Genomic DNA, 17772 nt, shown 5'->3' with positions numbered 1-17772 from the left:
TGTTACAGCTTAATGCAGGTTTGCTGCTCATAATCCAACTGGGAGACACACCACAGAAGTAACAGCTGCTCCAACTGTGATCATTGTTCCGAGACAAATATAACTCACTTCTTTAACACAGTAGTCAGGATGATCTCCCGTCCATCCACTGGCTATACTCTGCACTGACTATACCCTCTGAACCGGTCACCAGTCAATTACCAGTCCAACACAGAGTGAAGGGGATCCATCCACTGACACACTCATAGAAACACTAACTAACCTAACATGCATGACTTTGGACTGTTTGAGGAGTCTGAGGCAAACATGCACATGTAAATTCCAGACATAGTGCATCTAACTCATTATTTGCCGAATAGAAATCTCAATTTGCAAGATGTTTATCTTTTTGGTTTGAATAAATATGTTACACACTAGAAAACAAACCTACAATAAAACAGTTAAAGATGATCTTACAATCCTATTTTTGGTCAAAAAACATTCTTGAGATTTGATTTAGAACAAAGATCCAAAGATGAAGCCTCCACAGTCCACTTCAGCTTAGTTAAAAATTCTAAATGTTTTTTTTTCTTTTGTCATGAAAGTGTAGAAACACACGAGACAATATTAACTACTTTGTTGTTGTCTGAACCAATTTTCTGTGGACCGAGTGCAGGAAAATACCCTTTGATCAGTCACCAGTCTGTCGCAGATATCAGCTGATGAGCAGCGACTGACTCACAGCCACAGTTACACACCGAACAGTATGAGCAATTCAGAGGCAGTTCACAGACCTGCATGTCTGTGGACTGTGGGTGCAGACATACTAGAACGTGTGCAGAAGACTGTCACTGCTGAAAAAATTGTTCAAGCTGCTGCAAGGTGTGCACATTCAGTCCCATTGCAGTCTTTGATACATTTCAGCCAGAGAGCATAATTTCATACCCTGAAAGAGATACATAATCAGCTTTAATTTGAATGAAATGATAAAAAAATTACAAATGATACGGATACGGTTTTTAATGGACTCCACTGTAATATTAGTGGTAACTTGGCATTCTGGTATTTCTTCAACTGTACATTTTAACTGACTTGGAATGCAAGAGAATGAAATAGTAGGGAGCATCCATGCTGCAAATACACCAAGTTCACAGCTGATTTCAGTGTAAAAAGTGTTTCCACACAAGTCACGTAGCAGTTATCTAATGCCAATGTACAAAGCGAGCTATGTAAATACAGTATATCCAAACTTGAAAGAGAATTATTGAGCTTGGTAGTACGCTCAGTCACTGGCCTCAGCAATCATACTTCCACCTCTATCCTCAGCAATCTCTTGAAAACTCATCTCTTCTGAGAACATCGACTCCTGATGCCTTTAACACTGCTAATCTGTACTTACTTTGCATTTCTGTACCTACTCTACTTGCTCTCTGTACTTCGAATAGATCTTAATAGGTTTAGCATTTAATGCAAATGTCAGAGTTTCTTACAATACTGAGGCTTGAATATTGTTCCTCACATGCAAGTATCAGCTAAATGTCTTAATGCAGATGCAAATTTCTAGTTGAGGCTGTTGTTACGCTGAATACTCTGATATCTTCACCCGAGATGACTCGAATTGATGTCCTATTAGAAAGCCTGAGGATGATTTCCAATATAGTTTATAAATGGATGTTAACAGAGCTCAGATTGAGATCTGGAAGACCAAGGAAAGTCTGAGAGAGCTGGTTTAGCCATTGGAATTAATGAGCTGCTTTGTTAAAAGAAAAACAAACTCCCATTTCACCACAGAAGACTTTTAGGAAGGTTTAGTGGACTAGATCTGACCTCCATTGAAGAGTAACCAGAGGAAAGTATTTCCCGCTTCCTCACCACGAAAGTCATTATCGGAGGTTTAATGTAATAAGCATAATTAAGATTTTTGGAAAAAAACAAAAAATGCAGAATTTCACGAGAGGGCCCTTCTCCACCTGTTAAGCACAAAAGTGGACCGACCATAGCCTGGCTGACGCGTCCACAATCTCGATGAGATGGTGGTCTGGGAACTAGGTGTGCATTTTCTCGTATTTGAGGCGTGGTTTACGAATGCCTAGAGCCGTTTATTGGGCGCTACGAATGTCTATCAAATGACGTCAGGTTCTTCCCATGCTGCTTTGCGCGCGATTCATAGCCAATTGTATCACTTATACCAGATGACGACAGAAATTCGACGAGGAAGAAGAAAAAAAAGTTAAATAAAAGTAAACTTGCGCTCTAAGCTACTTAAATTGACAACAAAGTAGGCCTATATGCTATATTCTACATGAATTTTTATGTTGTAGAGTTGTGAATTTATTTTAATAATGGAGAAATTGAGCAGCCTTGCTTTGTTGTCTACAGTAGTAGATCAACCCTCATCTTACTTTGAAGCTCCCAGCTCCCAGAAGTGACGTCAACGAAGCTTTAGCAGCAGAAAAGCTATCAGGCTTGTGTTGATAATAATAAACTCCTGGACTATGTACAAACTTCCAAATGCATCGTTTTGTGAGTACAGACCATATTTGTGCTACTGTAGAAGTTTGGTGTTATGGCATGTGATTTTAGTGTGGTAATTTTGGAGATACTGCCAGGGTCCGTCAGCGCTTGTACTAAGCTATTCGGGATAACTCAGTAACTCCGCTGATGTTCAGCCAATATCGGAAAAACTTCGGGTGGGCTACTTGGCTGGATGTCACGGTTCAAATGACCCTAGGGTGAATCTACTCCGAAACACTGGCTGCATCGAACGGTAACGTTGTGTCCGCTGTCATGTTGGATTAACACTCTACAAGCTTCGGTGTAGCGCATAGACGTCGTCATCGTCTTGCTGCTGCTGCCCCCCCCCGTTCTGTGATTGGTTCCCAAACTCTGGCAAAAATAAGGACGGTGGTTTCCAGGCTGACTTTGCAGTGAGAATGAAATCGAGCGCAAAGCAGCATGGGAATTCCCAGGCTAGACCGACCATGCTTTGGGCTTGTTTTGCAGTCAGTGGTACATAGGGAATATGTCAAAGGCATAGAGAATCATGGATACAATGAAAACTAGGAAACCGTGGATGTAAAAAAAAGCCAAAGATGAAAGAAGGATGGGTTCTTCAACAAGTATTGATGATAAGCTCAAAATTCACAATGGACTGACCTCTGACTCTGACTTAAACGTGATCAAAAATGTGTGGATAAGCTTTAAGGCAGCAGCACAGTAAAAACAAAGAAGGAAGCGGCAAGAAAAACTGTGTCAAGGACTGAAAGGAGACAGACTGAGTGAATATTGAGTTCTGAGTTCTTTCTATTTGTTCCTCTCTCCCCACTCTGTACTGCTTTCAGCTCACTGATGCGATCCTCAGCAGATCAGAACTGCTTGAATTCCACGCATCAGTCCATGGTTCAGTTTCAGCTTCTTGAGTTATTTTAGATCAAAGCCGGTTTCATTAGCACATCACTACAGTAACTCCAGACCAAAGGCTTCATTATTCTAATTAAATTCAGTCAGAAATATATTTTAAACTTCCCAACAGGGAATCTGCCAACAGTCATAGGCGGGTAACTCTCACTGCAATACGATAGCATAACATTATCGTATTTCACGGGCTTTTAAGGCCGGATGGCGTTAACAGAGCCCAGGAGCAACAACAACAACAACAAACAACAACAAAAACCATCTCAGTGAGTGCAATATTAAATCACCCCTCAATTAAAAGGTATATCTTGTGTAAGCTTTAACCGCTGTGAGTCTTTTAAGTACAACATGCAGCATTTCTTTCATACATGATCAAAAAAGCAAGGCATCTTAATAGAAGAATAATTAATCTAATATTATTCATGGTTAGCATGAGCACAGACAGAAACAAGAATTAAATTGGCTTTTGCATATACACTATATTTTATGTAAATGTGTCAGGGTATGTTTATGTATTTGCATACATAGATAAACAGGAAATAAGGAGAGAGGATCACCTGCATCAAAGGTCCTTGCTGTACATGGTTGGTTCAGATTTTAAGGACACGTTTTTGGACATTTTCATAAAAACTGTCAGGATTGCATGATATCATAGTTTTACTGTCCAGGCATAAAAATGGTGAAATGACAACGTTGACAGTTGACAGTAATTTTGCGTCAATGTCAGTGTCAGTGCAAAGTTTTCAAACCCTAACCACGTTACTTTTAATTTCCAACCGTAACCATTTGCAAGTCGGAGGGAAGTAGAAAAGCGAGTAATCATGGAGGTATTGTGGATGTCGAAAAGTGAAAGAACTGTGGAAAAGACTGTGCAGGAATCTCATGCCCAAAGGCTCAGGGACTTGGCCTTTGACTCAGTCTTCCCCTTTAGATGGCATTTTTGTCCTAGTCAAGAGTAGCAACTGTTAATGTCCTTATATCGCAGAAATATATGATAAGTTCCAACACTGTCATGTCACAACAGCAGTAGAAAGTAGTTCAACAACAGCTGTATCACAATACAGAACTGAGGAAGGAAAACACAGCTGATGTGCAGTTTTTGAGCCTTCAATATGAAATTGCTTTGTATTTCTCCATGGAACAACATACATATTTTATGATCTGTCATGAGAATGGGTTGTTGAAGCACAACCAGTCTGAACTGTTGAGAAGTGGACGTTTCTTTTTCTTTTCTTTTTTTAAAAGTAGAAGTGCCTAAAAAGAGCAAATACAAATCCTTACAGAGGCCTATAAGAAAATACCAAATCTCACTTGATTTATTACTACAGTAAAGCATTTCCTGATCATTTTATAGTCTCAGTGGCTACTTTAAATTTTTCCTTAAGCCTTAAAGGCATATGCTACCGGCCACCGTTAAGATAGCTTCAGTTGAAAGATTTCTCTAGATCTTTAAAGATTAATATAACAGTGAAGGGGGTTTGGGAAGTGACCGTCCTATTCAGAATAAAATTGTAAATGAAGCAAAGAATGCTTCAGGGTGGTGCTGCCTTGTAACTGATAAGTCACAGCTGGTGTGTGTGTGGTTTCAGCTCTTTTCAGATCCTTTGCTTGTGAGATTGTGATTCAAAATCTAAAGATAGAGGTAGCTAAAATGCTGAAAATTGGTTTTAAAACAGTGACCCACAGCTTCTAGGGTGATGCCATAGTGGCTGTATCCCTCTCTTTTTGTGGGCAGTATGGCTCCATGCTTTCATGTTGTTTACGTTAAACTTTGACTCTCATGCTTCAGACTTTAACTCTTCAGCCCAGCCTTTGTTTTTGCAATCTTACACTGTCCAACAATGGGAAGCCCACACCAGCTGAAGCCTATAAGCTTTCTGTTGAGTGGTATGTGCTGTTGTAGTTTAGGATGTTCTTCTGTGAAAAGATATTTGACACAGAATGGGACAAAAACACACTGGTGGAGGCAGCATCCTCTCCACAGACAACACTAACTTACAGAGACCGTCCACTTATGTGACTAGCACAGCAACCCACCGGAACAACTGCTGTGTCAGTGGGTCATTAGCATGCCATGACTGGTACCAAGCACGCTGAAGGTAGCACCCCATTCTATTGTCAATACTTAATGTGTTTCATTGCCTGATGTGAGACGCGCAAACACTGTGAGGTAACAAGCATCTGCAAACTTAGTTACTAGTTACAAATTGGTATTGATTTTGATTGCTAACTTGATTAATGAAATAAAATATTTGAGACAAACTATGGTTGTAGCAATGTTAATGTAATGAAATTTGTCCAGCCTGGAGAAGTGGACTGATCAGATGATTCTCAGAGTGTTCGGATATAGTTACCAAGTGTTCTCATCTTTTCAGTGTTTAATTAGCTGTTTAATTAATCCATTATCAAGAAAGCAGGTGGACCAGAATTCTGCAGTTTAGGAGCAGTCATTTTTTTTACATTCATATTTATTCTATTGCAGACAGTACGAAGCCAAGATATTTCATGGTTTTGTTTTTTTTTCTCATCAGCTTAATTTGATTTGTTAACATACATCAGTTTTTTGGAATTTTTAATATATCAAGGTGAGATAGGGTACAAATTAGGGCCCAGAGTAAATTAGCTAAACGCGGAGAAGCAGCATTTAGCTGTTATGCTGCAAACAAGTGGAACAAACTGCCAGTGGAGATAAAACTTTCACCAAATGTAGACATCTTTAAATCCAAGTTAAAAACATTTCTTTTCTCATGTGTCTATGCATGAAATCTGCGTGGTATCTTTAAACTTATTTAGACTGTTGCTTGTTTTTAATTCATTTTAATTATTTCATTTGTTTCTCTTTATATTCTTTTATGTATTTTTATTGCTTCTTACACTCCCTGCTGCAATGCTTTTATTTTATGTAAAGCACTTTGAACTGTTTTGCACATGAAATGTGCTATACAAATAAATTTGACTTGACTTGACTTAACTTTAATTGGTAATATTAATATATTTTCTTAATTATATTTCTCATATATATCATACATACAATTCTATTTGTCATATAATTTCTCCCAATTTCTCAAATTTCTAACAAGCATGTCATGAAACTTAATGAAGAATGAAGGAAATTACACTCTATTTTGGGGATTTCAGAAGGCACGCGTCTGAAGTAATGTCATTTTCACTGGAGCTACCCAGCTGACTAAGCTCACATATGGTAAAACATGTGTCAGAAATGCCTAAAATGGTATTCTTGAGTTGTACTGTGCATTCTATGCTCTGTACGGGACAGTCTCTGATCAGCAGTCTCCAGATTAATGTAACGTGTCCTAATCTCTTGAGCCGAGGTGTTACTCTATTCATTAACTTGGCCATTAAACCTCCCACCTTTCATGCCAGTTGAGCTCTTTAGAAAATTACAGTCATCAACAAGAAAATGCTCCTACACATTTGCAGTGGACTTCTTTAAACACCTTTTCATATACAGCACTCACATGGAGGCCTCACGTTTGAGTTTCTCTCCATTGCAAGGGTTATTACCAGTCAGATGTGATGCCTATAATGATCTGCACAGTCTTCATAACAGCAGATTCCCCTTAATGGTCCTAATACTTGATCTCTTCACCAAGAGATACATTTTCTTCATTTAAACTTTCATAATTACAGTTTACAGATCACTTTTACTTTCTTAAAAGAGTTTAATGCATGTTTAATGATAGCAATTTGGTAGTGGGTTAATTTGTGATTTGAATGGGTCAATTTTTTAAACTGAAAGGCTTTGTCGTAATATGCATTTTTCTCTATTTGTTTTGGGAAAAAGTGAAATTATCGGTGAAATCAGAAGTGCTTCTGTTTTCCTCTCTGACTCTGAGAGGTTGTTCCAAGTTGTCTGAGCCAGGCTGTGAGAGTAGAATCAGGCCACAATGAGAGGGTTACATTTAAATGCGGTTCCACTTCCAGAGGTATTCACATGAATTCAGAGCATTGGCGTTTGTTGCCAGTGGTCAAGTTTGAGCTTTTCCACATCTGGTTTGGTTTTTTGAGGGAGGCAATTTTGTGTAAAGGAGACAAAATTACAGGGTGCAGAAGCATGAAAAAAAGCAAGATGTTAATGTCTAGAGTTTGGAAATATGGACAGAAGTGGTTAAGACTGAAGTGTAAAGCACAGTCAGGAGCAGAATGGGAGGAACTGCGACAGCTCTTTTTGTAGACACAGAACAACACATGGTATTGTTCTGCTGTCTGTGGAAGACACTCAGTGTCCAATCTTTTATCTGATACTGAAAAGTGAACTTCTTTAGTAAAACAATGACTTAGGGACACTGTGCTAAGTTTCCTTTACATTCTATCTTAACCATTTAGGCTGGCTTGCGACACTCGTGCTAATGTTTTTTTTTCTGTCTTACTGATTGCTCAGTGACAAAATTGATGTCTCTTTGGTAAATATTTAGTTGGAGGTAGCCACTGATTTCCTTAACCTAACTTTGCATAAAAACTAAATACTAGCCGTTCTTCTTATATGACCTGGCAACCTTCATTATTATCCTTGGACAGAGTCAGATTTGATGATATCCACTTGTTTAAAAAGGCTGGACTATTCCTTTGAACCAAGCTTACTGGATTAACTGGCAAATCCCTGAGCTCTCACTCTTGGACATTACTCTGCAAAGTTTTAAATAAATAATATAAAAAAAGAAATGTACTGAATACAAATTACAAGGCAGCTCTTATACAACCCCAATTCAGAAAAAGTTAGGAAAAAAATGCAGTGATTCTTAATTGACTTGGACTTTTATTCCATTGCAGAAACTATGAACCCAAGATATTTCATGTTTTGTCTTGTCAACTTCATTTCCTGAGGTAAAAACATCCCTATTTGTATGTAAGACCAATAAGACATTCAAGAAACTGTTACTGAAAGCTAAGCTTTTACCACTTTGTAGTATTGCCATTCCTTCTAAAAACACTTAAAAGATGTTCTGGCACTGAGGACACCAAACAATAAAATGTTTCAGGCGTAATATTTTCCACATTCTTTCTGCAAACATGTCTCAAGGGTGAAAGTAGAGGGTCATTGTAGCATTTTTGGTTTCAAAATTCTCCTTACATTCTCGGTTGGGAATCAGGAAGGACTTCAACACGCACTTCAGTCCAGTAGCCACACCCCCCTCTTCCTCAGCCATGTCTATGCAGAACGTGGTTTTGCATTTAGTGGAAAAACCTTAGGTTGAAAGCCAAAATTAAGCTCCCAAGAAAGCCATGAAATGTGTTCATATTGTCTGCAATTAAATGAAAATCAAAGAAAATGTACAAAATCAGTGAGTTCTTTCATTTGAATTTCCCATGCAGTCCCAACCTTTTCTGATTTGGGGTTAGAGTAAGGAGTAAGTAAACATATTCAATGTTCTGGCTTACTTTAAATCAAAGCACTGATAATAATGGACCTTACATTTGCTACAAATGGATGCAGCCAACAAATTTTCAGCCATTCAAATCAAATTTCTCTTCAAAAATGGGTGTTGGCACAAATTAACTGTGTGTACAAAAGTGTATTGTGTGTATTCCACAACATGTGGCATGCTTTATCTTTTGTTGCTGCTGTCACTAATCAAAGGCCTCATGAGAGACTTTGTTCTTGTAACACAATGGAAGTCTTTAATCAAAGTATTCATTTTCCATCTTAACTGTTGATTTTAAAGGAAGCAAAACTCCACTGCAAATCATTATTAAAGATAAAAGTAACATGTAGTGCAAGAAAAGAGAAACTTACTTTGACACTCAGTAGTTTTTGTGAAATGATAAAAAACACCAAATCCTTTTTTTTTTTTTGCTGTTTTTAAATTGCTATACAAATAATAAGAATATAATTTATATTATCCTCGACTAGGGATGTCCCGATCTGATGACGTGATCGGAAATCGGGGTCGATCACGTGGTTTCAGACTCGATTGGAATCGGACGTTACATCCCGATCAGGGATCGAATATATCTATATATGTGTATATATTTTTTTTTATCAGAACTATAATATTTCAAAACAAATGGGAAAAAATAACAGCTTAGTATTTACTGTTATGTGGTGGTACAGAGTCAGACTGTCTCAACTCCACATAGAAACAACGCATGCGGCATGACGTCACTTTGCTGCGTGCCGTAAAGCGAAGCAGCAGCTTGAAGCTGGGAGTTCGAATGTCTGCGGTGTGGAGGTATTTTAAAAAATCAGGGACATCCTGGATCTGTTTCTTCACTGTTCAAGTATTGGATCGGGACTCGGTATCGGCAGATACTCAAAATCAAATGATTCGGACTCGGACTCGGGGGCAAAAAAACCTGATCGGGACATCCCTATCCTCGACAGTACAAAACAAATCTAACAGCTCATTCTGAATGTTATGCATATTGCTTGTAGCTACTTCATTTTGTAATCTGATTACAAAGGCTAGATTACACATAAAGCACAACTGCCATACCCTAAGAGTCTTGTTGCACATGTGGATTTAGGGTCTCACTTGGTTTTGCAACAGAGATATCCTGGAAAAAACAGAAAATTATACGTACAAAATTTGTGGGGAAGTTCATATAGATTCAAAATCATCCTTTTGGCGCTGACTGCAATAATTTTAGTGATGACATGCTGCCAAAGTCATCCTGATCCCTTCAAAGGGCTTTGAAGAGCTGGCTCGATATCACGGAATGGAAGCACATTATCATTATTATCATCGTGTGATTGAGGACAGCCACGTTCCCAGTTTTGCTTGAATTTGCACATTTTTTTCAGGCAGAATGCCGAGAAAGGTTCCAACACAAGCCAACAGATGAAAACTGGTTATTTGTACACGATCCATAAATGTGGGTCATATTAACTTTGTTTTTGTTGCTAATTTGCACAAACATCAGCCACCTTGAGACGATTCAACCACTATGGTAGCGCTGCCTCTGCATACTTCAGGCTCTGTGAGGGGGAAATAGTTAAAAATCTGTTTTTCAGGGGAATTTCCACTAGAGTTTTTCCTTTCATGGGAGAATTGCTATGGTCAGTGACCTCTCCACTAAAACTGCTCAAATCACATAGCCGCAGGAGACTTGTCATTCATGGCACAACTGTAGATTCTTGAGCAAAGTAAATAATTCAACCTCCTTTTGTTGTTTTTGTGAATCTTTTCTCCCTCTTACTTCTTCGTGAACACGTAAAAATATACAACACAAAGAAGGCGGCAGGGTGAAACAAATGAGTAAACATGAATTTCTTTCCCCTCAACCCCTTGTCACACCATCTAAAAGTCACAATAGTCAAGATTCAGCAGAGAAAAGGGACAGCTGCGGTGTGTTAATCGCAAACTATAACAGATTAGGAACGAGGAGATATTAAGAGGATTTGAGTCTCAGGGCTACAAATCATAACGGCATTCTGAGAAGCTCACACAACTACCGAGACAGCTGTGGTGTTCAGATAAAACAGGGGAAATGTCTGTATGTGTCATATATCAGATTCAAAGGAAAGGAACTAGTGGAAAAAAACATTCTGTACGCAGCGATTCACAGGTGAGTTCATCCAGCTTGCTTTGAGCTGTGCTGCTCATCTGCTCACTGGCAGCCTGACAATCCTTTATTTGTTGCAGAAAAAAAGGAGTTCATGGAAGCCCCTACAGATATTATGTAACACAGGCTAAATCAAAATCAGCCAGCAGGAATGCAATATAGGTCGATTATGTTTCTTTTGGGCCATTTTTTCTCCTTAATTTTTGCACTTATATCAAGTAAAAAGAGCATTCTGACAGACAGTCAGGAGATATCAATCAAAACCAACCATAAAAGAGGCTACTGATATCAGCAGATAAACATCCTGGTGTATATGTCATCGCAGCAGTTGTGGTTTGCAGTTTATGAGCATCGATGCAGATCAGAGACCTACAGAAAGAGAGCACGGCAAAGATCTCACATCTGCTTAAGTCTTGTCTAACAGATGTCCGCTTCCTCTCCAGGACTTGTTTACAGGTTACAGCTTGATTGGACAACTAGGTCAAATATACTTCCTTTACAGATCATGATTTTGTAGGGCACATGAAAACTGTCTTTTGTTCTGCCAATTAACAGAACACAGCTTATCAAGGACACAGATCAGGATGTAAAAGCTTATAACGTGTGCTTAAAATGGTTTCAAAGCCAGATTCAAGAAAAATGAAAACACACAGACCCATTGGTGCTGCTGCTTTCTATTGTAGAGATTCACAGAGACGGTGTTCTGTTTGATGGAAAATGTTCTGAACTGAAGCTTCCTCCTTCAGGCAAAGCTTAGGCCGCCAGTTCTGGCAAGCATCTGTGGAGTTATTCTGATGTTAGAAAAGCATGACACCAGATAACTTTTTCTTTTTTTCAAAAAAAATATATATATTTGGATGGCATGTAACTGCTGCCACAATCCTTCAAAGGCATGTGCTTATGCATCCGCCTCTTTCCAGTTCCTCTATCAACATTCAATAATCTCTCCCTGAAATGATTTCTCTGAAATAATTCTTCAAACCCATGGGTTAATGGGGATGGCACAGTAAGTGGCACACGCACGGGTCCCTGAATAGGCTTTTGAATACCTGTAAATGATGCCGTCTCCTGGAGAATAACTGAGAAGAAATTCCCGCGGGCAATTCATGTGATATTTCCATCTGGCAAGCGTGCAGTCAAAGAGTGTGAGAAGGGATGCAAATTTCTTTCGAGATCACAATCAAATTCATTGTCTCCAAAAGTGACTCTGAAGTGTAAAACATTTTGATACATTGTATTACATGTAAGCTTATAATAAAGTGTTATGTGAAGGTAAAAGTTTTAGATCATTTTCTCTTTACACTGTCAAATATCAAGCGGGCAGGTTGGAGCACACGTTGGCCAGCATGTTCAGGATTTAATAGGATTACCTTAAAATTTAAGGGCAGGGCTGGTCATTATCTTTTATTTTTAATCCAATAAGAACAACAATGACTTACTTTTCAAGGCCGTAGAGCTCTCTCTCTCATTCTTATCATTGGCCTTTGGGCATATTTTGAGTTGATCAAACATACATTGGTTCTCTTGCTGCAAATACATGTACACCAAAATTGTGTGGTAACTTAAGACGCAGTCCTTGATAAATGCAATATTTTTTGCATCTTTCAGTCACTTTCAGACAAACTCGTGTGACATGTTGTGAGACGTATATAGCCAAAGCCTGTTTTTAAAGAGAATTGGACATGTTAGATGAAAGTTCTGATATTCTTACACTTAAGTTCGAGTTGCCGTGCTTCTGTCTTTTAAAATAATTACTTAGAACAGAAATGTTTGGAGTGGACACAAATAGGATTCCTTTACAGATAGGCACAAGCGTGAAAACGAGTGGGAGGTGATTGGTTGCAGGATGTCAACAGTGAAGACGGGAGTGAGAGTGATATGTCCTTGTCACACTGGCTGTTCTCAAGTCGCTGTTCGATGTGTAAGGTACCGTGACAGAGCTGGGGGTCAAAGCTGATGCACCTCTGAACCAGCGGCAAAAGCAGACATAGAGCTGAATAGACATGCATGTCTAAGGCTGACGATCACAGCATTTTCACACCTAAAAGTCTACACGACGGTCTGACCCAGGTACATGTTGTTGTTATTCTAGCATGTTGCTATTTGACTGGATGAAAAAAACACACAAAAAAAACAGGTTTGTTGCTGCTGTAATGATATTATCATGACATTATTACCAGCAGTACCAACTTAAAGAACAATATTCAAGTTAGATTTGGCCAAATTAATGTTCTCCTCATGGGAAAACTGTATGGTCACCTGCGGGTACGAGGTGAAGATTACAAGCAGTTCTGTGGGCCTTAGCAGCTCTGTTTCCAATATAGTGAGTGGGAGCCTATTTCAGAAGATTAAATAAACCTCCTCTCATCCTCTACTCAACTGGTACAACAGCTCATTTTTCCTCTCGCCAGTTTTGCAATAGCCTGCCGTAATTACTCCAAAAGTCTTAACCATGCGGTTACAACTAAGAAAAGAAAAAAGGCCAAAACCACCGTCTACACCGACCATGGTGTCACTGTTGGGCCCAGAAGAAGTTAAACACCTATATATTCAAAGCTCAAACAACACTGAAAAGTCAGAAAGTCTAGACAAAACCATTACCAAAGTACATAATGTCAGCATGCTATTTCAAAGCACCAATGATACAATGTAAATCTACCTCTCTTTAGTCAGTATGAACAAGTGAAGGGCATCAATGGCAGGTACCTTTTTAGAGTGGTAAAAGAGCAAGAAAAATCTGTCCTGTGAAAAGTTCCAAAGTGTAGTGTCAATGGGATGAGGAACTTCTTGGTGCACTCTCAAAAAGTGTTTCCTGTGGCCTGAGCTCCCCAACAACTTTCAGTGTCCTGTTTGATGTATCATATGACAGCAACTCAGGATGGATAGGTGTGACCAGACCTGCTTTCTCTTGATTACCTGTGCGGCACTTTGCCAGTAACTTTGTGAAAAGTTGAGAAACTCTTGACTTGAAGCTCTTGGAACGATTGCACAAAACCAGCAGGGTGCTCTGAAAAAGGAAGCAGGGTGCAGCGCCTTTCTTCCAGGCAGCCATATACAGTATGCTCTCTCATCATTTTAAAACATTCATGTGCACTCTCAGCTTGCAGAATTCAAATATCTCAAATTAAAGAAAGGTTTGTGAATGGCGTGACAAGCCATTTTATGGGACATGCTGAAGGTATGGCTTATTGTGCCACTATGGGATAAAAACCACAGGATGCAAAAATCCTTTTTGCCAACTTGTGAAAGAAAATGTTGTTGCTGGGCATAAAATGCCTTTGAATAATCATAATCAAGGACCCTAAACCCTAGTTGTTTTAGTCTTTCAAGATTTTTATGTGAAAAAAAGAATGTGAAAAATGACACTGATTATAGTTATTCTGAAGTAGAACAAATTATAAAGACGTATGAAAGGTAATCAGACTGAAAAGTCAATTTATCTGTCAGATTTCAGAGAGCTTTGTGAGCCAGCAAACATCCAGATGCTCATTACTCTCACAGTATTGACCCACCTCTAACGGAGGAACGTTTGTCTATATCCAACTTGGCCATTAACACAGAGAGCTCAGCAGTCATCAGTCAAAAATACAATGTGTATTGACAATTAAGCAGGATTTTCATCTGAATACAAATACATCAATTTGATCTCACAGTGCATCAGAAAAGCAACTTGTCAGGTGGCTGTATGTCTGGCTTGAAACAGAAAAGTGCTGTTAAATGTTAATCATTAATCAATCATCTAAATTGTCGTGATTTTGCTGACAGCCAACTTTAAGCTTTGCTAAGGGTTTTCTAACGTGAGCAGGTGGGGAAAATCTTCTATGAGATTGTTGAAAAGAAAAGCACCTCTTTTGAGAATGGCAGTAAGTTCAGAGGGCTGAGTGCAACATATCAGTGTCTCCATCATTTCAGCTGGATCAAGTGGGCAAGTGGTGGATTAGATGAGAGGATAGGAAATGAAAAATTTAGGAGCACTGAGAAAGCAATTTTACTCTTTATTCAGAGGATTGCTGTGCTGAGAGCAATGCTAAATTGTTTTATTTATGAAAGTGCTTACTGAGACTTCCTCTTGTTATTCACATTTTTTTTCTAGTACTAGAACCCAGATTTAATAACATGGGCTTTAGGTGCCTAGTGAAGTCATTGCCAAGCTGTAAATAATTGTTGTACAGTGATGCATTAGATTGTTGCTGATGACGACAGCATGACAGGTGGTCTGAAGAGTTCCACTGAGTACATTCCCTTTTCGCTCTGAGACAGGTGACCTTTAAACGACACAACAGGAGGATGTTTCTGGAAGTGTAAAGGTCACGATGCCAGGCTGGCTAAAAATACCAACAATGCCTGGGTGGCAGAAAGTAAGCAAACTGATGAGCTGACTTGAAGTTTTATTTTTGGACATACAGAATTTCATTGTCAGTGTCCCATCAAAGAAAACTGCAATGTTATCTTGATTTAAGTAAGTAAGTACATTTGATTTATATAGCACTTTTCACAGATAAAAATCATAAAGTGCTTCACAGATAAAACACAATGAAATAAGAATGACATAAAATAAAACACAATACACTGTGAAACATCAATTTAATCAATTAAAAGCTTTCCTGTATAAAAAAATGTCTTCATCTGCTTTTTAAGAGTCAGTGGAGTCAGTACAGCGTAAGGAAAGCGGGAGACAGTTCCACAGTCTTGGTGTCACTGCCTGAAACGCCTGATCCCCACGAGTTTTGAACTGAGTACATGGGGCAACCAACAACATCTGATCTGTTGAGCACAATAAGAAGAATGGGGTTTCAGCGATATATTGTGGAGCTTGACCATGTAAGGCTCCACAAGTGAAGACTAAAATCTTAAAATTAATTCTAACATGTACTGGCAACCAATGAAGAGAAACCAAGACTGGAGTAATGTGAGATCTTCTATTGGTGCCAGTTAAAAGTCTTGTTGCAGCATTTTGCATGGTCTGAAAACGGTCCAACACTGATTTATTTAAACAGGTTAAAAGACAGTGTTACAGTAATCTAAACGAGAAGCGATAAAAGCGTGGATAATCATGTCAAGTTCAGCTTTTGACACCAGTAGTCTGAGTTTCGAAATGTTCCTAATTGTTTGGAGTGATGCCCAAACGACATCGAACTATCAAATAGAACACCCAAATTTCTAGCATGTGATTTATCAGAAGAGCCTAGATAGCTGTTGTGTTTTCTGATGTCTGGGATCACCTTGTCTGGAGCTATTATCAAAGTTTCAGTTTTCTCATTGTTTAACTGACAGTTGTCGTTTAACCATTGCTTGACATCTATAATTCAGAAGCTTTAAAAGAGAAATATATCTGGATGTCATCGGCATAGAGATGATAAGAAATATTATTGTAATATCTAATAACTTGGCCAAGAGGAAACATGTACAACAAAAAGAGAATTGGACCAAGAACAGATCCCTGAGGTATCCCACAGAGCAGGCCAGCTGAATCAGACATTATGGTATTATTAGCCGCTTTCGGACAGAGTAGTTATAGGAACGTAGTTATCAGAACTGTCCTACTCGAATTTCGTTCTGATAACTGTCCTTCTGTTTTAGTCTGCATTCGCACATGAGTTGGGACCTGATAGGGACTTATTAAACACCCGCAGGTTGTGTCCTGTCCTATGAGGAAACATTTCAGCCGTGACAGCATGACATGGGGCGTAGCTACCGACCACCAAACACCTCCGTCAGATGTGTTCCTATAGAACCATGAAAAGACCCGACCTCGGAGAAGGAGCTAAATAGTTATAGGAACTGAGGGAGATAGCCCCGAGTTCCTGTATGTCCGAACACGGGAGAAAACAGCCCCGCGGATTAAAAGGTTATTAGAACTGCCAAAGGTTTCTACAGTCCGAAAGCGGCTATTAGGTAGGATGTGAACCATTTTAAAACAACACCAGTAATCCCAAACAATCCTTGAAGCCTGTTTATCGTGATACTGTGATCGACAGTATCAAAGGCAGAGGAGATTTCTCCCTTAAGCCTGTCATACACAAAGAACATGTCCACGCAAACTCACCCAGAGCCAAGAAAAGCATTGCGATACAACAAAGAGACCAAAACCACATGCTGGAAAAGATTTCTGGTTGATGCCTTTAAGCAGCAGATTTAATTTAAATGGCTTCAGCCCGTCTTTGTGTTCATTATCTAGAGTTTATTACACACATAAAGTAAGCCGTTGTTAGCCTGCAAACTTAAATGCTAAAGCTAATGTGACAGGAGTTTATAGTGCGGTATGTATTGTTTATGCTGATAAATGAATAAGTGCAGGTATACCGTAATTTGAGGATGTAAGATATTAAGATGCATCAAATCCCTAACAAGTAAATCAAATCACTAGTAGGGTGACAGGCCCATACTGGTGGCCATTTGCTGCAAACCATACCTCAAACAGACACAGAAGCCACAAAGAAAGCGATGGCTGACCCCAACCAGGAGGAGGGGGCGTACATATTGTCTCGGCTTTTACTTAGGTATGGTAGATCTTGCAACACAAAGCTAGCATGGTCAGAAGTGAACTTTTAGAGAGGGACAAAAGTGAAAGCCAAGATTCTGGTGCCCAAAATCTTTGATGTAATATAAACTTGATAAATCACCTTGTCATAATGCTTGCTAATTGAGAGAACAACAAGAGACAGAACTGGACACCAGAATGAGACAATGCAACTTAGAAAGAAACAAAGGTAACAGTATAAAATCTAACGCAAATGTACAGTTGGCTTTAGCCATCATGGCGTTAGCTTTAAGGTGAGAATAGAAGAGTTGAAGAGACAGATTAACAAATGAAAAATGATAGAAGCATACAAATAGAAGAAGACTGAAAAAGTC

This window comes from Odontesthes bonariensis, chromosome 12, assembly GCF_027942865.1.
Source record: "Odontesthes bonariensis isolate fOdoBon6 chromosome 12, fOdoBon6.hap1, whole genome shotgun sequence".
Taxonomy (NCBI): domain Eukaryota; kingdom Metazoa; phylum Chordata; class Actinopteri; order Atheriniformes; family Atherinopsidae; genus Odontesthes; species Odontesthes bonariensis.
The sequence above is the reverse complement of the archived record's forward strand: the minus strand, read 5'-3'. Positions refer to the sequence as shown.